This window comes from Onychomys torridus, chromosome 5 (genome assembly GCF_903995425.1).
Source record: "Onychomys torridus chromosome 5, mOncTor1.1, whole genome shotgun sequence".
In the NCBI taxonomy this organism is placed as follows: Eukaryota; Metazoa; Chordata; class Mammalia; order Rodentia; family Cricetidae; genus Onychomys; species Onychomys torridus.
This window is the reverse complement of record NC_050447.1, coordinates 32,014,029-32,036,961: the sequence shown is the minus strand read 5'-3', so window position 1 is coordinate 32,036,961 and position 22,933 is coordinate 32,014,029. Positions and strand designations below refer to the sequence as shown.

General features: G+C 41.5%; 1 pseudogene; it reads right to left on the bottom strand.

Moving 5' to 3' along the window:
• Positions 1–20,130: 20,130 nt before the first annotated feature.
• LOC118583552 lies at positions 20,131–21,404 on the bottom strand (annotated as a pseudogene).
• Positions 21,405–22,933: the final 1,529 nt, after the last annotated feature.

The following is a 22,933-nucleotide window of genomic DNA, read 5'->3' as shown; positions in this document are numbered from 1 at the left end:
GTACATTGGTTATCCTGTACTTTATCCTTATGTACTTTACTTATGAATGAATGCATACCATGTTTGTCTTTATGGGTCTAGGTTGCCTCACACACAGTGATTTTTCCTAGTTCTATCCATTTGCTTGCAAATTTCATGGAGTCATTATTTTTTACAGCTGAGTAAGGCTCCATTATGTAAATGTACTACTTTTTCTTATCCATTCTTCAGTTGAGGGGCATCTAGGTTGTTTCTAGGTTCTGGCTATTATGAAAAATGCTGCTATGAAGATAGTTGAGCAAATGTCCTTATGGTATGATTGAGCATCTTTTGGGTATATACCCAAGATTGGTGTAGCTGGATCCTCAACAAATATTTAATGGGAACATTTTGATTCTAGTGTCTGGGATTATCCAGGCTTTCAGAGTTCATAGTATATATCTATGAGTAGGAGTTTCAAAATCACAAAGAACCTTGACAGGTTACATCAAAGAGTACAGGATTAGGAGCAGCTCCTACCTAGGCCAGCCTGATTTTTCTGGAGGGTGTGGTGTGGGGATCAGTGCCAGACAGCCTGGAGTGCCATCTGAGGATTTATCTTGCCTCCATCTTTCCAGTCCCCAACAGTCTTGGGCACCCACAGCCTGGTGTGGCAGAACTTCCTCCTTTCTCCTAGCACAGCATAGCCATGGCTTCTCCTGCCTCCTCCAGTCAGCAAGGATTGCTGTCATTCCACTATAGCCCTTCCAATGCCCTCTTACCCAGTTTGTGACCCCAGACCTTCAAGATAGTTGTTCTCTCTACTCTGAACTTTCTGATCTAGGGAATTGGTGGGCTGCTGTCCAGGCCTGATCCCTGATTTATATCAATATGACAGGTGAAGAGGCCCTAGATGTTGTAGACAAATAGGGCTGGTGTCCTGGTCTAGGTAAACAAGCAGCTCCCACTAGTTTCAGCTCCCTATGGGGCAGGACTATCTGGCTGTTCCTCTTAATGGCAGGGTCACATACACAAAACCAGTGTGGGTTTTTGCACATTGGACACCCCATCCACGAGCAATGGGAGATGACTTGTGACTGACAGCCCAAAAGAACCTCTGTCTGAATGTGGTCTGGCTTTGGGGAGTACACTATCATGTGACTAAGGATTTTGCATATGAGGTATACACATGAGACTACCATAGACCACAGACCATCAAGCCAGGGGGAAGTTAGGGAATCATGTCAGTTCTCCCATGTCATACAGAGTTGAACCAGTACTTCATCACCATCCTGTTTATAAGCTCCTCTTGTTCAGTGAGATCAACAAAAATAGACATAAAATAACATGATACAGTCATAGAAGACTGTGTGGTATTTTCATTAAAAGTTAAATTCGCATATGTTAAATGATTAAGCAATTCTTCACTGAGATTTTTAGCCCAAGGAAAAGAAAAAAATCATCTCAAAATCTATGTTTGAGATGTTCATAAGGACTTGATAGAGAATAGTTAAATTAGATCACTCAGGTGTGCATGAGCTGGAACCTAGCTAAAATATGTTGCCTGCATATATGGAATGACACTGTTAAGTAAGGGACAACAGGCTTGAAGAACTTGTACCTAGCAGCAGGACCAGTCACAAATGATTCCTTTGCCATGATAAAATGACAAGGACCCTGATATTTTAAATTCTATGGAGATTCCAAACTATTCCATCAGAAAGCAGTCGAGTGGTTGTAGGGAGCAGAGACCAGAAACATAAAGGATCATGAGCTAAATTATCCAATGAAATAATTATTCTCATCTTTGAAGGGTGGGTTGTTGCTTATCTCATACATTTATGCAAATTTACCAAGTTATATTGGTAAAAGGTAAATATTATTGACAACAAACTTAGTAAGAGCTACTAAGCCTATAAAAGCCCCTTGTGAAATGTCCTGTAATGGGGAACAATCTTTATACACTGTAAATATTTATTGCTCTCATTGTTAATAAAATGCTGATTGGCCCAATGGCTAGGCAGTATTTTGGGGGCAGAGAGAATGCTGGGAAGAAGGAGGGCAGAGTTAGAAGAGTCACCAGGCAGAAGCAGAAGGAAGCAAAATGAACATGTTGTGTTGAAAGAAGGTACTGCCGTGTGGCAGAAGGTAGATAAGAAAGAAGGGTTAATTTAAAATATAAGAGTTAGCCTGAGCTATTGACTGAGCATTCATAATTAATATTAAGCCTCTTTGTGGTTATTTGGGAGTAAGTGCTAGGACACAGAAAAATTCTCCCTACAAATTCTCATACTTTTATGCAAATTTAGCAAGTTATGCTGGTAGAAGGCAAATTTGATTGCAAAGGAATCATTTGATAACAAAGCTTTCCAATGGTAAGAGAGCTACTAAGCATGTAAAGCTCCCTTGGTGAAGTGCCCTGTACATCCTCAGAAATGCATACCTTCACAGAGATGTGTTTACAGCAGAAGCTCAGTAATGCCTTTGGGCTGCCCTGGAAGTCCCAGTATCATCTTTACTCAAAGGAAGGGCTCTTCTCTCTACCAAGCTTTAGAGCCTGGATAATATCCTCATTTCTCTCCTGCCCCCTGGTGTTTGGCGAGAGCACTTCAAGAATAATCACTGATGATGGTCTATTGGTCTAAAACAGCAATGAAAGGACTGGGTACCTGTTTCCTGAGGTCAGGGAGTAGTTGTACACTCCTTTAATCTGAGCCCCTGTAGGAAGAACTGTGTGGTGTTACAGGCCATGTTGGTTGTGAAGTGAATGTTAGGACAATCAGTATAATATAGTGCAACCTTTCTCAAAATAGATAAGTAGATGATAGATAGACAGACAGATAGACAGACAGGCTGCCTGAGTGCAGGAGGATGGCTGCCTGATACTTCTACTGTGGTTTGAAGGCATTATTGAGCTCCTCCTACAAATTCCCCTCTGTGTGCTTAGGGGTCTCAAAGGACACTTCAGAATTTCAATAGCTATAAAATTTTTGAAGAGCTTCATTATATAAAATGATGCATATGTGATCAAATCCATCCATCTGCATATCTTTGTTGTTTTGAGAAAATGTATGAGATATTATAACTATGTCCAATTCATGTGTAAAGATGATTCTGTCACTCAAAACAGTTTCATCTCATCCCTTCACATTGACTATTGTCCTGAGCCTTGTTTCCTGGCAACCAACTAACTGCTTTCTAATGGCGAGGTTTGGAAAATAAACATAATTTAGAAATTTTAAATCTCTGTGTGCTATCACGGAAATCTGCCTGTACCACTAGTGTCCTTGACTTGTCATGTCACCTGTGTCCCAAGGACTCTTCCCATGTGCCATCAGGTAGAGAAACTCTGATGTTCATTCTCATCTCCATTTTTTCTGGATTAACTACACAGTGAGTGCCCTCTCATCCTGTCCTGACCTGCTGACTTTGTTCATCTTGTGAGCTCCTGGTTCTGCCTGCAGTGTGAGGATAATAAGGAATATAGAGGTGCCCTGGGAAATGCCTTGTTCCTGGGAACTGCTAGGGTTTCAATGGACATAATTCATACCCCTCTGCCTCACACAAGTTTAGTGTGCTTCTTTGCCAGCAAATTGAACCTAATGGTCCCCATCATCTTTAGAATCATGTGAGGAGGTGGAATGGCTCATATAACTATCATTTTTCAGCATGAGGAAGTGGGAACAGTTTTATACTGATCACAATGCACACAGTGTATACTATAGGATCTGCAGGGTGCACACACTCATTGAGGATGTTGCAAATCATCTGCTCTCTTACTGGAAGAATGATTCAGTGCCTCCCTGCCTAGTTCTTGTACAGTTGCTGTTCAACATATCTGGATACTGCAGCTCCAAAGCTACTGTTGGTGTTAGCACTCATGATACTTTCACTCCAGCCTATGATCCCTATTCATGTACCCATCCCCATGTGCCTTCAGAAGTATTAGGCAGCCATCCTCCTGCACTCAGAAGAATTGCTCTTCCCTCTCCCAGCACCTCAGTCAGGCTGTGCTGTATCCTTGTCTACCCCACAGTGTCCAGGGCAGAACATGCAAGAATCACCATTTTCACCTAATGATCCTAATAAACCTAGGCTGTGCAAGTTCTGATTTGAGTGAGGGTGGATGATGGACATGAGAAATGTCTTCTTTGTCTTGGACTGGTGATTCTTTCCACGCCCAAAGGTGCAAGGAGGTGTCCAGCAAAGGCCTTCTTGCTCTTCTGGGTTTGTCATGTCCCCAAGCTCCCATATCCCTGGCACCTCACCTCATAGAACATCATGTTTGGACACTTTAGAATTTGACATACCTAAGCTTCAAATCAACATGGTGTTTCTGAGAGTTCTTCCTCCATCTGATCCACTTGGGTAAGCACCTGATGTGGACAAGGCCAGAGCAGCAGCATATACAGGCACCAGAGGATTTTGCCTACATATTCTCAAGGTCAAAATCTCACCCCCTGTCCTCAGTGACTTGCTGCCTACATGGGATGTCTTGTCACATGGATTCTCTGACCATGAAATGCACTGAATCCACCAGTGATGTCTGACCCTTATAACATTAGACAAAACTTGGAGAAATGGTCCTACTTAGAGTCTGGCACAACCATGATGCTCATCCTCAAAGAGCAGCTTTCCCCCTAATGGCATTTGGTAGAATGGTGTCCTTTCAGTCTGAGGGTGGATATGCCCAGCCCCAGAGGTGTGAGATTGTGACCATTATACAAAAGCCAAAAAATATGTGTACACATTTATCCTCTTTTTCACACTTTTATTTTTATGAAGTGCAGCTGGTTTGGGTGATTAACGTGTTTAGCAGTGTGTGGTATGTAGGGGAGAGGTTGCATACAGGAGCATGGATAACTCAAAGGCCAGACCAGTCTGAGTGATGACTCTGGAGAGCTGCTCCCTAGAGATCTATGATGGTTTTCATGCAGCTCAACAGATCCAAGATTCTCCTCTCCTTAGCAGTTTCCTTATTTCAGAGTTGGCATTTGAAAGAAGAAATGTTTGCATTTTTCAGCACAGGGTTAAAGGGAGGCACCCAAAAAGAGGAAAAGACACACTCAAGCATGGATATTGTCTTCTCAAGAGCTGCTTTACAGTAGCCATACATCTGGTTTTAGAGGCCTCCAAAGTTACAGTATAAGAAACCTCTACCCTGTTGTTGAACAGGATCATGTGTGGTTTATGTCCACCAGGCATGTGGTACTATAAACAAGATTAACTGTCTTCCAAGTAAGGTTCCCAGAGTTTGTAGTATTACACCTGGCAGGGGAATAAAGCTGAACATGCTTAGACCTTCAACACAATGAAATCTCTTATAAAATTCCCGTTTTGAAAGCATCTCTCTATAAAAGGAATGTTGCCTCGATGCAGATAATCTGCACAGAAAGCATTATTGTGTTGAAGTTCTTGTGTTTCTTTTCAGTATATACTAATGATACATAATAATGGGTTTCATTATGACATTTTCATACATGTGAATGAGGTTCTTGTTCCTTTTCATTCCCCTGTTACTCTCACTTGTCCCCTTCTCCTTTCTGCTGTCAACCAGTCCCTCTTCTACTTTAATGTCTTTTTAATCATTGTTGATCATCCAACAAGTTCAATTATATTAATAGGCTGAGGGTTTATTTATAGGAGTATGGATGGTTTACTGGTAGCTATATCACTAAAAGAAATGTCAGAATCCTAGGGAAGTCTGCCAGGATACACAGAGTACAGGGTAAAGATTCTGAAATATCTCAGAATGGTAAGCAACCTCAGACTTTAGGGACACCTGAGGGACTGGCCAACCTTGGCTCCTTCAGTCCAGCCCCCAAGTCTAGTGCACCCACAGCCCAGAACAGTAGACTTTTCTCTTTAGTGGTTTGCAGTGTTCCCACTGACATGGTACAGCAATGGTTCCACCTGTTTCCTCCAATTAGTAAAGAATTCTACAGATTCAGTGTCTCCATCCAACACTCTCTGTGTTTTCAGCCCCTACTAGGGAAATATGCTCTCTCTCTCTCTCTCTCTCTCTCTCTCTCTCTCTCTCTCTCTCTCTCTCTCTTTCTCTCTCTCTCTCCAACCTAAGGAATGGCTCGGTAAATAGAAGGTCCTCCAAGTTCAAAATTCCGGAAGCAGTTTCTTCATGTTGCCTGAACAGCCGGGTGTGCCCAGTTAATCCTGGGCTGCTGTGTAGCAAGACTTGGGGGAAGTCGTATACTCTGTCATCCAGTGCACCATCATTCAGAGGCCTTTAGTTAGTGACAGTGCAGGCCATAGTAAATGAGCAGAATGAAGACTTTCAAATCTGAGGGAGAGAGGGAGAGAGAGAGAGAGAGAGAGAGAGAGAGAGAGAGAGAGAGAGAGAGAGAGATTCACAGACACAATTTAGCCAGGAGAACAGGTAGGCTGATTGCAGATCTTCGCTTCTTGCTCTGCTCCTCCAACTCCAATCCCCTCAGTCTCATCCGCAGATTTGCACCAGAACACCTGATGCAGCCTCCCTTCCTCCCCCTGTACCCATCACCAGGGATCCCACAGATCTTTCCTTCTTTTTTTTTTTTTTTTTTTTTTTGGTTTTTTGAGACAAGGTTTCTCAGTGTAGCTTTGCATCTCACTCTGTAGCCCAGGCTGGCCTAGAACTCACAGAGATCCGCCTGGCTCTGCCTCCTGAGTGCTGGGATTAAAGGCATGTGCCACCACCGCCTGGCAATCTTTCCTTCTTAATGTTCCTAACCTCACCTATTGCTTTGTTCCAGATTCCAACTGCAGCAGGCATTTCCTAGAACCCATAGGTCACTGGGACTGGGGAAGTAAGTAGGCTTATTACAGATCTTCACCTCTCCCTCCATTCCTCCAAGTCCAATACCCCAGTGCAATCCCCAGCACTGTAATAGAGCTTCTGCTGTGGCCACTCCTCATTCTCTGCCCCATTTCTTGGGGACTAACTAAACAAATCCTGCCATGGTGATGTCCAGGCCAGAGCTGCAGCTGAGGGCCATGTCTGTGTCCATTGCCCTACTGCAGTCAGGGTGTGTGTTGATGTCTGTGGCCCATGTTACCACACGAGGCCAAAGGAACCATGCAGAATGAAATCAGAGGGCCCTGCTGAGCCATCCCTGCCCTTCACTGGCCCTAGCGAAGCTGCCCTGCCCCTCAATGGACACTTCAGCAATAGAGCTGGCCCCAACCTCACAGGAGACCTTGCCTCCCACATTCGGAGAGATCGACCCACCCCTCACCACAGGCATGAGCACTGGCCCTGATGGCATGATGTGGAAGAGCTGGCTTGACTCCTTTCCTGAGGGGGTTGGTCCCAGTGGCCTGGACTGACCATCTCAGCTGCCACCCAGGACCACATCCAGTGCCTTGTGTTGGCCCACCCTAACATTTACCCCGATTATGTCCTGTTAGAGTATGTAAAGAGACTGGTTCTGTTGAACAATACCTGCAGGATCTCCATGACTCAGGGTGGCCACAGGATATCTTCGAAGAGTTTCATGAGGGCCCAGTGATGATGGTGCACCAGAAACTAGAGGCCTTGCACTAGAAAAATGACTCATTTCAATGAACATTTGCAAGTGACACACCTCAGTTTCAGTGTCATTAAGGCAAAGGAAGAAGTGTTGGAGAGGCAGAAAAGATGGAGGAGCAAAGAGTTCTTTGTTGGTGGTGGGGTTTTTTGTTTGTTTATTTGGTTGGTTGGTTTTGTTTTTTATTTTATTTTGGAGGGACACTACAAGGTTGAGAGGCAGATGTTGGGGGACTGAGAGATGAGTGGAACTGGGGTACATGATGTGAAAATCCCAAATATGCAATAAAGAAATTACTTCTTTAAAAAAAATAAAGAAACCTATAGAAACACAAACAGTGGAAGGAAATGAAGAAAAGGTTTCAAGATGTGAAAATGGAAATAAAATTGAAAACCCAAACTGAAAAAAATCTGAAACATAAAATTTAGGAACTCAAACAGGATACACAGTCAAGCTTTACCAGTAGAATGCAAGAAGTTGGAGAGAGAATCTCAAGCATTGAAGATGTGGTCGAGAAAATGGATATGTCACTAAACAAAAGGTTAAATCTAAAAAAATCTTGGCACAAAACATGTAGGAAATCTGGGACACTATGAAAAGACCAAATCTACAAATAATATGAATAGAAGAAAGAAAAGACACCCAGGTCAAAGCCACAAGAAATATTTTCAACAAAATCATATACAAAAAATTTCCTAACCTAAAAAAGACAGTGCCTATCAAGGTCCAAGAAGCATACAAATCATCAAATAGACTTGCCCGGAAAAGACGTTCTGCTCACCACATAGTATTAAAAACACTGAATATATAGAACAAAGAAGTGATATTACAAGGTAAAAGAGAATGACCAAGTAACATATCAAGCCAGACTTTTAAAATTATACCTGACTTCTCAATGGAGACTCTAAAAACCAGAAGTTCCTGGGAAGATTGCTGTAGTCTTCAAGACCACAAATACCAGCCCATACTATTATACCCAGAAAATCTTTCAATTACATAGATGGAGAAAATGAGACTTGACATGATAAAACCAAATTTAAACAATATCTATCTACATATTCAGCCCTACAGAAGATATTGGAAGGAAAACTCCAACCTAAAGAGGTTAACGCCATTCAAGAAAACACATAGATTAAATAATCAAAGAAATACATAGACAAGCAGTCAAATAAACAGACCAGCAAATAGATGTATACATGGGCTCATGCACATGGTGTTCACGCACACATACAGTACCACCACCAGCAACAACAAAATAACAAAAGTCAACAATCATTGGTCATTGCTATCTCTCAACATCAATGGTCTCAATTCCCTAATAAAAAGACACAGACTAACAGAATGAATGGTAAAACAGGATCCATTCTTCAGCTTTATCCAAGAAATACACCTTAACATCAAGACGAGACATTACCTTCAAATAAAGGGCTGGGAAAAGATATTCCAAGAAAATGGACCTGAGTAGCAAACTGGTGTAGTCATTTTCATATCTGACTGAATAAACTTTGAATAAAAAAGAATCAGAAGAAATTGGGAAGGCTACTACACACTCATCAAAGGAAAAATTCACCAGGAGAATATTTCAATTCTTAACATCTATGCCCTAAACACATGGGCACACAAGTTGGTAAAAGAAATATTACTACAGATGAAATCATATATTGACCCACACACACTCATAGTGAGAGACTTCAATCCCCATTCTGGACAATGAATAGATCAAACAGACAAAAACTAAAAAGAAAAATGTTGGAGCTAAACAATGTTATAAACCAAATAGACGTAACAGATATTTACAAACTGAGGGAAAAAATTAGAGATACATTTTATAATTGCAAATTGCTGACTTTGCTTCTGTAAACTTGCTTGCATTAGACACTGACCCATCCTCTCCCTGGAAATAAGTAAAAATTTCAGAGCCCAGCCATCGGCCTTGAGACAAGGTCTGCAATTATAGATTAAAATAATAATAAGTCTCTGTTTAAAAATTCCTCAAAGGGGACCCAAGATAAGGACCATCTGGCAAGTCCAGCAAACTAGGTCAAATGTCAGCCAATCATAAGCCTCTAACTATGCGAACTCCCCTCCAGAGTAACCGCTCCCCCTAGACCTCCCCTGAGCCAACCAGTTTACAACGAATGTTATAAAATTTCCCACGTAACAAAATGATTGCTGAAATATATGACGATTTTTAAATTGGGCCAAACCCGGGGCACCTGGTATCTTCTGCTAATTTTGTAGTTTCTGTCTTTAAAAATGCTTGTAACCACTGCTCAGGGCTCTCTGACTGACCAGGACAGAGAGTCCACTTGCACCAGTACTGAATACATTCCTCATGTGTGTTGTATCTGCTGGTTTGGAATCTTGGTTTCTGGGGGAGCCCTCTCACAGACGGAAGTATCCCAGGGGTCTGGGGTCTTTCACAAACATTTCACTCAAACATAAAGAATATACCTTATTCTTAGCACCTCATGACTTTCTCCAAAATTGACCACACACTTGGACACAAAATTTCAATAAATAGAAAAAACTTGAAGCAACATCCTGAATCCTATCTGACCACCATGGATTAAAGCTAGATAACAAAAACAATGGTGATAACAGAAACCCATGGAAACCAAACAGTGCTCTACTGAATGGAAATGGACCAAGACAGAATTTAGAAAAAAATTATAGACTTTTTAAAACTGAATATAAATGCTACACAACATAGTCATGTTTATCAGATACAATGAAGGCAACTACATGGCACTAAGTCCCTACACACAAAAATTTGGGAGATCTCACACTAGTAACCCAGCAGCACACTTGAAAGCTCTAGAACAAAAATAAGTCACAGCCTGCACCCGACTAAACTAAGAGGTGAGTCTTTATCCTCATACCCGAACACCCCATGCCCTAGGCTTTGGGCCCAGGGGCACAACCCTGCACCCCTACACCACCACCCATTGCAGTCCCAGTTTCAGGCCAGTTGGCAGGCAGACCTCCTGCACACAGGTCTGACTATCACCATCCCCCATCAGACCCTGTAACCCAAGTCCCACCTCCCCCAAATCCCACCCACTCTGGCCAGTAGGATAGACCCTCATTCTTGGGGTACCTGTGGGTAGGCCACCAATAGGGAAGGTTCATTCTCATCCAAGACCTAATCCCTTGATTTGGGTCAGAGCAGTGGATGAGTAGGCCAAGGACTTGAGGGTACAGAAGGACTGATCTACTGATATAGCTTACAAATATCACCCACCAGTGTCTGGACCATATGAAACAATGGAAGCTTCTAGCTTTGTCTCTCCCTCTCAGAGGGAAAATCTAAAGAACAATATCACAATACTGTGACTTACCTATCATGTCTCTGTGGGATAAGCAGTAACTAAAGCTAGTCAGTATCTGCCTAAGTGTGCCCTTACTTGGAGAAAACTATGACATAATTAAGCCCCATGCATGCTAAAGAGGTGCACTGACATGGGAGCCCTGGATGGAGACACAAACATAAGGAGGTTAAGGAAGAGGCTTGTTCTCACCCATGTCTTGCAAAGTTGGCCTAGTACTTCATCATTCTCCTATTCAGAAGCTTCTCCTCCTCAGTGAAGTCAACTGCAGGCAGAAGGAGAAAGAGTCCAAGTCCTAGCCACCTCACACAGGTGCCAACTCATGCTCTACTATGGAAACCATAGACTAAACCTGAACCCTAGGCCTTGTGTATACTCTTCTATCATCACTCAGAACCTAGGATCTATCCCAGTCTCTACTCAGGCTCATGACTACCTCAGTGTGTACTTATTCCTTCTAGCACAAGCTAGACTAGGAAAGGTTTATATTCTAACCCTGGTAAAGTTTTGTTGTAGCTCAGAAATGGCTATCACTTAATCCCATTCTCTCCTAGAACCTCAGTTTCTTTGACTATCCTGAGAGCTCAGTAAACCCTCAGGAACTCACCTGGGGCACCACTCAGCTCAAGGAAGACAAGGAAGACTCACCTTTTATGCCTCAAAAGTCAGAGACAAAGACAAAGGAAGGATGATCACTATGGCCAGCCCTCATGTGGGATGGCCTGACATGCATGACTTGATGCAGCTTGGCTGGTGCTGGAACTCATAGAAGTAGATGGGAGCATGGGAACCTGGGATTGAGCACACATGTTAACATAATTTCTCACATGGAGCTTACCCATCTAACCTTTGGTGTCAGGCAACCTTCCTCTAAAGTTGAGTGGTGATCTCCAGACTGGATTGATGGGAAATTCCTTATGAATCATTTATGCCTTCTCCCAGGAATGCTGCTTCTAATCTTACTGAAGAAAGTCCTGAACATAGTATTCTCCCCTACTTTGAGGGAGATATCCTTATCTACTTGAAGGTCTTCCTTATGCCTTGGAGGCTGTGACACATAAAGAAGCCAGAGGTCTCTTTATGAAGCAATGAGACATTCGTGAAATATCTGTCTCTTTACTTACAGTGGAACAAGATATTCAAAACAAAGTAAATTTTAAAAAGTCAACAATGTATTATATTTGTGTTTTAATTTTACACATCAGCCATGGGTTACCCTGTCCTCCCCCCTCCCACCCCCGCCCCACCTTCCCTCCAGCCCCTCTCCTCCATTCCCATCTCCTCCAGGGCCAAGACTCCCCTGGGGATTCATTTAAACCTGGTGGATTCAGTACAAGAAGGTCCAGTCCCCTCCTTCCAGGCTGAGCAGTGTCCCTGTGTAAGCCCAAGGTTCCAAACAGCCAGCTCATGCACTAAGGACAAGTCCCGGTCCCACAGCCTGGGTGCCTCCCAAACAGTTCAAGCTATTCAATTGTCTCACTTATCCAGAGGGCCTGATCCAGCTGGGGGCTCCACAGCCTTTGGTTCATAATTCATGTGCTCACATTTGTTTGGCTATTTGTCCCTGTGCTTTTCCAATCTTGGTCTCAACAATTCACACTCTTACAGTCCCTCCTCTTTCTCCACAATTGGAGTCCTGGAGCTCCACCTGGGGCCTGGCTGAGGATCTCTGCATCCACTTCCATCAGTTATTGGATGAGAGTTCCAGCATGACCATTAGGGTGTTTGGCCATCTGATCACCAGACTAGGTCAGATCAGGCTTTCTCTCAACCATTGCCAACAGTCTACAGAGGATATATCATTGTGGATTTCTGGGGACCTCTCCAGCACTCTGCCTATTCCTGTTCTCATGTGGTCATCATTTGTCATGGTCTGTTATTCCTCATTCTTCCTTTCTGTTCTTGATCCAGCTGGGATCTCCTGCTCCCCTAAGCTTTCTTTTCCTCAAACCTTGCCCTTCATTACTCCCATTGTCGTCCAGGTTGTTCATGTAGATCTCATCCATTTCTCTGTCATTGAGTGTTCCCTGTGTCTTTCCTAGGGTCCCGTTTTCTAGGTAGCCTCCCTGGAGTTGTGTAGCAGTCTAATCATCATTGTTTTACATCTACTTTCCTACTATGAATGAGTACATACCATGTTTGTCCTTCTGAGTCTGGGTTACCTCACTCAGGATGATTTTTTCTAGATCCATCCATTTGCCTGCAAACATCATGATGTCATTGTTTTTCTCTGCTGAGTAGTACTCCATTGTGAATATGTACCATATTTTATTTGTCCATTCTTCAGTTGAAGGGCATCTAGGTTGTTTCCAGGTTCTGGCTATTACAAACAATGCTGATATGAACATAGCTGATATGAGCAAATGCCCTTGTGGTATTGAGCATTCCTCGACTCTGAGATACCACCTTATACTTGTCAGAATACCTAAGATCAAAAACACAGAAGACATCTTATGCTGGAGAGGATGTGGAGCAAGGGGAACTCTCCTCCACTGCTGGTGGGAATGCAAGCTTGTACAGCCACTTTGGAAGTACAAATATGTATCAATATGGTGCTTCCTTAGAAAATTGGGAATCCATCTCCCCTAAGACCCAGCTGGAGTTACCACTTTTAAGTTAATTTTTGTTACAGATTTTTAACTATACCCAGTTCTCTTTTTTCTTTTTTAATTTAAAAAAATGTTTTAATTAATTTTACATACCAACTACAGATACTTCTCTCATCCTTCCTCCTGCTCCCCCCACAGCACCCCGACTCACCCCCCATGCCCTCCTCCAAAAGAGTAAGGCCTCCCATGGGGAGGTTAGCAAAGCCTGGTACATTCAGTTGAGGGAGGACCAAGACCCTCCCCCCTGAATCAATGCTGAGCAAGGCATCTGACAAGCTTCAAAAAGCCAGCTCATGCACCAGGGATAGATCCTGATCCCACTACCAGAAGCCCCTCAAAAAGACCAAGCTACAAAACCATCCCCACATGCAGAGGGCCTAGTCCAGTCCCAAGCAGGTTCCACAGCTGTCAGTCTACAGTTCGTGAATTCCTAAAAGCTTGCTTCTATTGTCTCTGTAGATTTCCCCATCATGATCTTAGCCCCACCCCTTGCTCATATAATCCCTCCTCCCTCTTTTTTTGACTGGATTCCCAGAGCTCAGCTGAGTGCTTGGCTGTGGATCCCTGCATATGTTTCTGTCAGTTATTGGATGAAGGCTCTATGATGATAGAGTTTTCACTAATCTGATTACTTGAGTAGGCTAGTTCAGGCACCCTCTCCACTATTGATAGTAGTCTAATCTGGGATTGTCCTTGTGGATTCCCAGGATTTCCCTAGCATCCCTCACCCCACAATATCTCCCTCTATCAAGACATCTCTCTCATTGCTTTCCCACTCCTTCCCTTCCCCAGAATGACCATCTTGTTTCCTCATGTTCTCATCCTCCATCTCCTTCCCTCTATTGCTCCCCTCATCCCAGTGTACTCATGGAGATCTCATTTGTTTCCCCTTCCCAAGGTGATCCATGCATCCCTCTCAGGGTCTTCCTTGTTTCCTAGCTTTGTGTTGTAGTCTGGTTATCTTTTGCTTTATAACTAGTATCCACGTATGAGTGAGTACATACCATGTTTGTCTTTTTGAGTTTGAGTTACCTCACTCAGGATGATTTTTTTTCTAGATCCATCCATTTGCCTGCAAATTTTATGTTGTCATTGTTTTTTACAGCTGAGTAATACCACATTGTGCATATGGACCACATTTTCGTTATCCATTCTTCAACTGAAGGGCATCTAGGTTATTTTCAGGTTCTGGCTATTACAAACAGTGCTGCTATAAACATGGTTGAGCAAGTACACTTGTGGTATGATTGAGCATCACTTGGGTATATGCCCAAGAGTGGTATCATTGGATCTTGAGGTAGATTGATTCCCAATATTCTGAGAAACTGCCATACTGATTTCCAAAGTGGATGTACAAATTTACACTCCAACCAACAGTGGAGGAGTGTTCCCCTTGCTCCACATCCTGTCCAACATAAGCTGTCATCAGTGTTTTTGATCATAGCAATTCTGACAAGTGTAAGATGGTATCTCAGAGTCATTTTGATTTGCTTCTCCCTGATGACTAAGGATGTTGAGCAATTCCTTAAATGTCTTTCTGCCATTTGAGATTCTTCTGTTGAGAATCTGTTTAGAGCTATACCCCCATTTTTAATTGGATTGTTAGGTATTTTGATTTCTAGTTTCTTGAATTCTTTATATGTTTTGGAGATCAGCCCTCTGTCAGATGTGGGCTTGGTAAAGATCTTTCCCCATTCTATAGGCTGCAGTTTTGTCTTATTAACTGTTTCTTTTGCCTTACAGAATCTTCTCAGTTTCAGGAGGTCCCATTTATTAATTGTTGCTCTCTGTGCTACTGGTGTTATAATTAAGAAGTGATTTCCTGTGCCAATGCATTCAAGGCTACTTTCTACTTTTCCTTCTATCAGGTCCAGTGTAACTGGATTTATGTTGAGGTCTTTCATCCATTTGGACTTGAGTTTTGTGCATGATGATAGATATGGATCTATTTGCAATTTTCTACATGTTGACATCCAATTATTCCAGCATCATTTGTTGAAGATGCTTTCTTTTTTCCATTGTACAGTTTGGGCTGCTTTGTCAAAAATCAGGTATTCATAGTTGTGTGGATTAATGTCAGAGTCTTCAATTTGATTCCATTGGTGCAAATGTCTATTTCTATGCCAAAACCAATCTGGTTTTATTACTATAGCTCTATAGTAGAGCCTGAGGTCAGGGATGGTGATGCCTCCAGAAGTTGCTTTATTGTAGAGGATTGTTTTAGCTATCCTAGGTTTTTTTTTTTTTTTCCATATGAAGTTGAGTATTGTTCTTCAATTTCTTTCTTCAAGGACTTAAATTTCTTGTCAAACAGGCCTTTCACTTGTTTGGTTAAAGTTATCCCAATATATTTTCTATTATTTGTGGCTATTGTAAAGAGTGATATTTCACTGATATCTTTCTTGGCCTATTTATCATTTGTATGTAGGAGTGATACTGATTTTTTTTAGTTAATCTTGTATCCTACCACATTACTGAAGGTGCTGTTTCTTGTAGGAGTTCCCTGGTAGAATTTTTCGGGTCACTTATGTATACTATCACATCTACAAATAGAGAAAATTTGACTTCTTTCTTTCCAATGAACTTTCCCCTTGATCTCCTTTGGTTATATTATTGCTCTAGCTAAAACTTTGAATACTACAGTGAATAGATATTGGGAGAGTGGACAGCCTTGTTTAATTTGATGTTGGCTGTAGGCTTGCTGTAAATTGCCTTTATCATGTTTAGGTATGTTCCTTGTATTCCTGATCTCTCCAATATCTTTGTCATGAAGTGGTGTTGGATTTTGTCAAAGTGTGTACCCTCTAACACTCCTTGTGGTCCCAACCTGCATCTGGTGATATGTTCTCTCTCTCAATATCCCACATCCAAAGAACACTGAGGCAGTGGGAGCTGAATGGTCCACAGCTTTTCCAAACCCATGTCATAGAACTATCTTCTTTGTATTAGCTGGGCAGCCCAGTGTGACCTCTTAATCCTAGCATGCTATGTAGCCTGGCTTGGGGGAAGTCCTGAATGATGTGACACCCAATGAACCATTCAGAAGCTCTTCATTGATGATGGTGAAGATGGAGACCACAGTAAAAATGTAAAATGAAGAAGCATCTCAAAGTCTGTGGGTATGGGAGAGAGAGTGGTTGTGGAAACTTTCATATACGGGTATAATGGCTATTCTTGGTTTCACCTTGACTACATGAGGAATTAATTAAAACCCAAATGTCTGAGTACACCTGTGAGGGTTTGTTGTTTGTTTTTCTTAATTAAATCATTTGAAATGGGACTATCCACTTTTAATCTGGATCTTTTTAGTTAGAAGATAGGCTATATTTCTGGGCCATACTTTCTGCTGGCAGCCTACATAAAGAACATGGAAGAAGTAAGCTTTTTCTTTTTGCCTGCTTGCTTTCCATGGCAAGACCATCCCTTCACTGGCACTAGAGCCTCCTTCTTCTGGATTCTGTTGTATACTGAAGACCAGCTGAGAAATTTCACCCTTATGTGCTGAACACTAATAAATTCTTGGGCCTTCTGTTTTTAGAAAGCCATTGTTTGACTAACTGAACCACAGCCTGTAAGCCACTCTAACAAATATTGATAGATAGTTAGATAGATAGATAGATAGATAGATAGATAGATATTCATTTTATAAATTCCATTTCCTTAGAGAACCCAGACTAATACAGTAGGAAAGGTTAAAAGTTCACAGAATCTCTGCAAGGAGACATACACTACCCTCACACCTATATAGAATCATTGTTGACAAAGACAGAGCCGTTTGCATACTCACACGTGTCTGGAAGAGATACAAAATGGTGTTGTCATTCTGAAAGATAGGTTGAAATTTTTTTCAAAAGTTAAGCATATTGTGGCCACATCATGAGACCCCCAAGCAAGACTACCACAGAGCCAATATCTGATGCAAAACACACAGGGGTTTATTGATAACAAGCAAGTTTGGGGTTGGTCCGTGTCCAACACTTGACACAGCAAGTGGAGGAGGACTACCCTGAGCTCTCATGGTAAAGGGTTTTTAAAGGGAAAAACTGCAAGCAGGGTGGTACAAGCCTTTGCACCATATGATTAGGTGAGGATATGTAACCTTTGAATTTACTGGTTGGGGGTTACAATTATCATTTGAGGGCAGACCTGGACAAGTCCCAGGCTTTGTCCTTGAGCTGCCATGGGGGCTGGGTGGCCTAGCACATTCACATTGACCCATGCATGTAGCTCTAAGTTTGTGTGGGGTCCCAGACAGTTAACAACTGGCTGAACCTTGAGCAGTCAAGAGTATATGCAGAAAGGGAGTTACTGCAAGGACTATGTCTTTTCTTCATTGATGAGAGTGTCCTTTTTTATGTTGTGAAAATATGCTGCTCTGATTGGCTAATAAATAAAGCTTTTTAGCCAATGGTGAGGCAGAATAGGGTTAGGCAGGACATTCTAACTAGAGAAGAGGAAAGAGAAAGGCAGAACAGAGAGACGCTGTCATCTGCCACCATGAGACACAAGATGTAAAGATACCAGTAAGCCACAAGCTGCATGGCAAGGTAAAGATTTATAGAAATGGGCTAATTTAAGATACAAGATCTACCTAGTAAGAGCCTGAGCCATTAGGCCATACAGTTTTAATTAATATAAGCCTCTGAGTGTTTATTTGGGTTTAAGTGGCTGCAGGCCTGAGAGAGACTGAAGAGAACTCCAGCTTCAAATGGAGCCAGAACTTGGAGCAAGAGTTTCCACCTAAACCTGAGAAAGCTTAAAAAAAAAAAAAAAAAAAAGATTCTAAGATGCAGCTAAAAACAGCTTCCTAGTTGTCTCTCTCAAGTTAGCCACAGCCTACATGTTTGAGCTATACTATGGCAGGCTCATAGCATGCAGGCTTGAGCCAAGCAGTATGGCAGATTCCTGCCACAGTACAAAGAGGTTTCTGCAAGCCTTGCAACATGGCACATGGTAGATATAGGTTTTACTACTTAAAAAGAAGAAGAAGAAGAAGTTTCTGAGCTACATGCTGCTTTGATAGATGCGTAGGCCCACTGCTTCCCAGAGTCAGTGGTGAGCAAGGTTCCCAGGGCTGGCTATAAATGTAGTTCTGCCATGTTGAAAAGCTGAATTTGGCAGATCCAGCAGCCGAGGCTTCTGCTTCAGTACTAGCCACTGCAGTTTAAAGCAACAGGTTCACAATAAGTCAGATTCCATTTAAATAAACCTCTAAACAGTTTACAATGTGTGTAAAAATGTATGTAGGATCAGAAGAGAGAAAAAAGTAATATATGCAGTTTTATAAAGAAATAGACAGTTTTTTTTAATGGAAGTATTTTATTGTGATTCCATAGAATAGAAACCATATTACATCTGCCTAACCACAGCAAAAATGAGTCAAAAGTAGCAGTACTAGTAATTCAAGTATTCATTCTGAATGAAAAGAGGATGGTTTTAACTGATTGAGTTTTCAAATATAATTTTGCACTGATTAGTATTAGTGCGTTCTCTTAAACTTCTGTATTGACTGTTTATTCACTGGTACTAGGTTGGAAAAAAGCCTACAAACTTCCCATTCACTTCCTTTCTTTGCTGTTACACTTGCCTCACTCTGTCATCACACTGAATCCCTCTCATCTTCCACATCATTTCCAGGGGAATCTCAAGGGAAATAGATCTGTCTTCCCTTGAAAGTATATGGACAGTCCCAATTCCCCCAACTCCATTCCATCCTTTTGAAATGTGTTTCTTTCTGGCCTAATAGAACAAAATACTAGTAGGATTTAGAAAATCTAAGTTCTGGCTCTTCATACCATAAACTAAAAACAATTCAGTCACATGTTCTTTAGACATCCACCTTAACTACAAGAACTTGTATTTGCTTGGTCCTTTGTCATTTATTGTCACCACTGTCCTGAACTCATACAAAGTGCATTATACTTTTATAGCAATTAAATTACAGAGGCCAAACAATACAGCCAAGAACCCACAGGTATAACAGGCCATATTGCCTCATCTGAGATTCTGTTACTGGAGTGTGTTATGCTCCTGAGTTTAAGTGAGTGAACTGGTAATTTCCTTCATGGACTATATTTTTATTTTTGATTGCTAAAGTACTAAGTACTGCCTGTCTCTCGAAAAGTTACCTCTATTTGTCTAAAGAGAGACTGCTGACCTGTTACAGACTCCACTAATTCTTCTAAAAAGTTATTTTCTACCTAAAACCAATTCAAAACATAAACATTCTCCAGAGCAGTAATCAATATTTTTCTGCTTTTGTACTCAGTTTTCTCTTTCTTCATTTGGGAAAGAGTCACTATGTCTCATTGCTGAGAATCTCTTCTCTAACAAATGCACTCTTACAGGAGTCAGGAGGGTTCTTGCTTCAGTGTCTCCTACAAAAAACCAACAGCCAAAACTGGAAAGTGAGACTTAATATTAAATGATTTGGGCCACAGGACCAATTTAAAGCTCATGTATCTAAAATGACACATTACCTCTCTTACTTGTAATTAATTTATACATGGGATTAGCCATGCTGACATATACCAAGGAACTACACATACATAAATTTTTTTAAAAAAAGAACATTCTATGAACAATCCTGAAGAGGTCACAGAGCACTCAAAGTAGGGGCATTCAGTTCACAGTAACTTGTATAATTAAATACACTAAAAACAAGGACACAGAGCTTGGGAGTACACAGAGGATGTTATTTTATGATTTTCTTCATTTTGATGGTATTGCTTTCCTGTCTTCAGAAGGGAAGATCTTGACTTCAAAAGTAACAAAATATTTCAGGGGGAAATTTACATCTTTCAGTTCTAAATAGTACTCTTGGGCAATTTTCTCAGCAGTACACATTTCTGGAGAAAGTTTATGATTATTGAGAAGTGTCAATGCTTCTACAACAGAAATTGTGCCTTTGGGAATGTCCATGACATTCTTTTTTATCATTATTATTATTACATTTGTGTTTTAATTTTACACATCAGCCATGGGTTCCCCTGTCCTCCCCCCTCCCGCCCCTTCCCCACCTTTCCTCCCATCTTCTCCCCTCCATTCCCATCTCCTCCAGGGCCAAGACTCCCCTGGGGATTCAATTAAACCTAGTGGATTCAGTACAGGCAGGTCCAGTCCCCTCCTTCCAGGCTGAGCAAAGTGTCCCTGTGTAAGCCCAAAGTTCCAAACAGCCAGCTCATGCACTAAGGACAGGTCCCGGTCCCACAGCCTGGATGCCTCCCAAGCAGACCAAGCTATTCAATTGTCTCACTTATCCAGAGGGCCTGATCCAGCTGGGGGCTCCACAGCCTTTGATTCATAATTCATGTGCTTCCACTCATCTGGCTATTTGTCCCTGTGCTTTTTCCAATCTTGATCTCAACAATTCATGCTCTTACAGTGCCTCCTCTTTCTCCACAATTGGACACCTGGAGCTCCACCTGGGGCCTGGCCGAGGATCTCTGTATCCACTTCCATCAGTTATTGGATGAGAGTTCCAGCACGACTGCTAGGGTGTTTGGCCATCTGATCACCAAACTAGGTCAGATCAGGCTTTCTTTCGACCATTGCCAGCATTCTACAGAGGATCAAGAACAGAAAGGAAGGACAAGGAATAACAGACCATGATAAATGAAGACCACATGAGAACAGGAGTAGGCAGAGTGCTGGAGAGGTCCCCAGAAATCCATGACATTCTTATCCAAGTGATGTCCAATGGGAAGTCTGAATTCTTTCGGATTTTGCTGTAGTTCACCATCTTTTACCAGCAGGGAAGACACCGGATCTTTGGAATCGACATAGACATCTTTTAGTAACAACAGCTCATTATCTTTTCTAAAAACTTCCTCTTTGATTTCTGGATGCTGGCTCAGCTGCTGGCACAGGAGGCTGTGGGTGGACAGGTGTTTGGGGGCCGTGGAGGGCTTCATCTAGCTGAGCTCCCACTCTGCCCAGTTCTCCATGTTGAAGTTCCTGAAGGCACGGGTCATGTGAGCCCCCATGTCTACACCATGATGCCCATGGGTCACCACGCACCAGAAATAGACAGTTTTTAAAATAGTCTTTAAAGAAAAAGTAAAAGTAATATAAAAAATAAGCCATGTCAAAATGGAAATCACACAGAGAGTCTGGATTATGTTGTCTTTGGGATTTTTAACTGTAGAAAGACATTTGATTGTAAAGGCTGCTGAGTTAAACAAATATGCATATTTTAAAGGTATCTTGACTTCAAAATTTGGATCTAAGAATATGTTGCTTTGGAAAGGAGGCTCTGCTTTTGTTTCCACAGGAAGCAAGAGACTATGGATTTGTTCCAGATTAAAATACATTATGTTTGACCAGCCAAGACCCCCTGAAAGGTCTCCGATGACACTATGACCTAGATCATCCAAGATCCAGAACTGTTTCAAGGCAACTGGCTCAGACAATGCAGCCTCACAGACTATTCCAATCAGGACTTGACCATAATTTTTAATCTTCTCTGGATTCCCATCAGAATATAGCACTCTTTATCAGCAGGAAGTAGCCTAGAAAACTATGCCCACATTACCAAAAAATGGATTATGGATGTTTGTCTCTGTTTAGGTTGTTGGTTACAGATTGATATTGGTCATAGTCAATATCTTTCTAAAGAAAAAAGGGGATGTGATATAGATATGATTGGATGAAGGGGCAGATTATTGAATTTACTTTTAAAGAGTAACTTGTTTAAAATGTTTTACATTGGTATAGATTTTAGTTTATTGATATAAATTTAAAGTTAATTTTGTTATACTATATATATATTTCTACTCTTGTTTAAGGTATTATGTTTGTGCAGCTCATTTAAATTATAATGGATAATTAAGAAATACAGATTAATAGATAGTCTACTATGATAGTGAAACTTATAGTCATGTTGAGTTTTCTAGATATACAGATATATAATTCAACTAGGTAGGTAACCTTCAAACACTTCAAAGACCTACAGAATATGGCATTTAAAATGTTTTAAAAACTTATCTGCTCCTGGCAGTACCGTTTTAATTCAGAGAGAAAATGGGCATCAAAGACACTCCATATAGAGCATATCTTCTTCTTGGCAAAAATAGCGATTTGGGCAAGAAACTGTTCTTGCCTGGACTGTTTGACAAAATGTTGTATAGACTGGACATACAGGGCCCATAGGAAGGTGACCACTGAAATTTACAAGGCAAGATGGTTCTTCAAGTTCCTGCTTTTCAGAAGAAACTGCCAGACATTCTACAGGACACAAAGAAAAGCAACTGAGAAACTTTAGGCCTGTGGGCCGAAGATGGATGCCCCAACATTGCAGAGGAACTTTGGATGACTGTCCAGTCAAGCAGATGTCTCTGTCATTCTAGATTTTTTGGAAGTTGCTTACAATGCTCTTCCTGTTTACTTAGGTAAAATTGTATACTTCTGAGGTCTTTAATGTAGTTGAAGACTAGATAGTTATAATTATGATTTTCCCTGGTTATGATAAAAGATAAATTAGATATGAAACTTTAGACTCACAAATATAAGATAG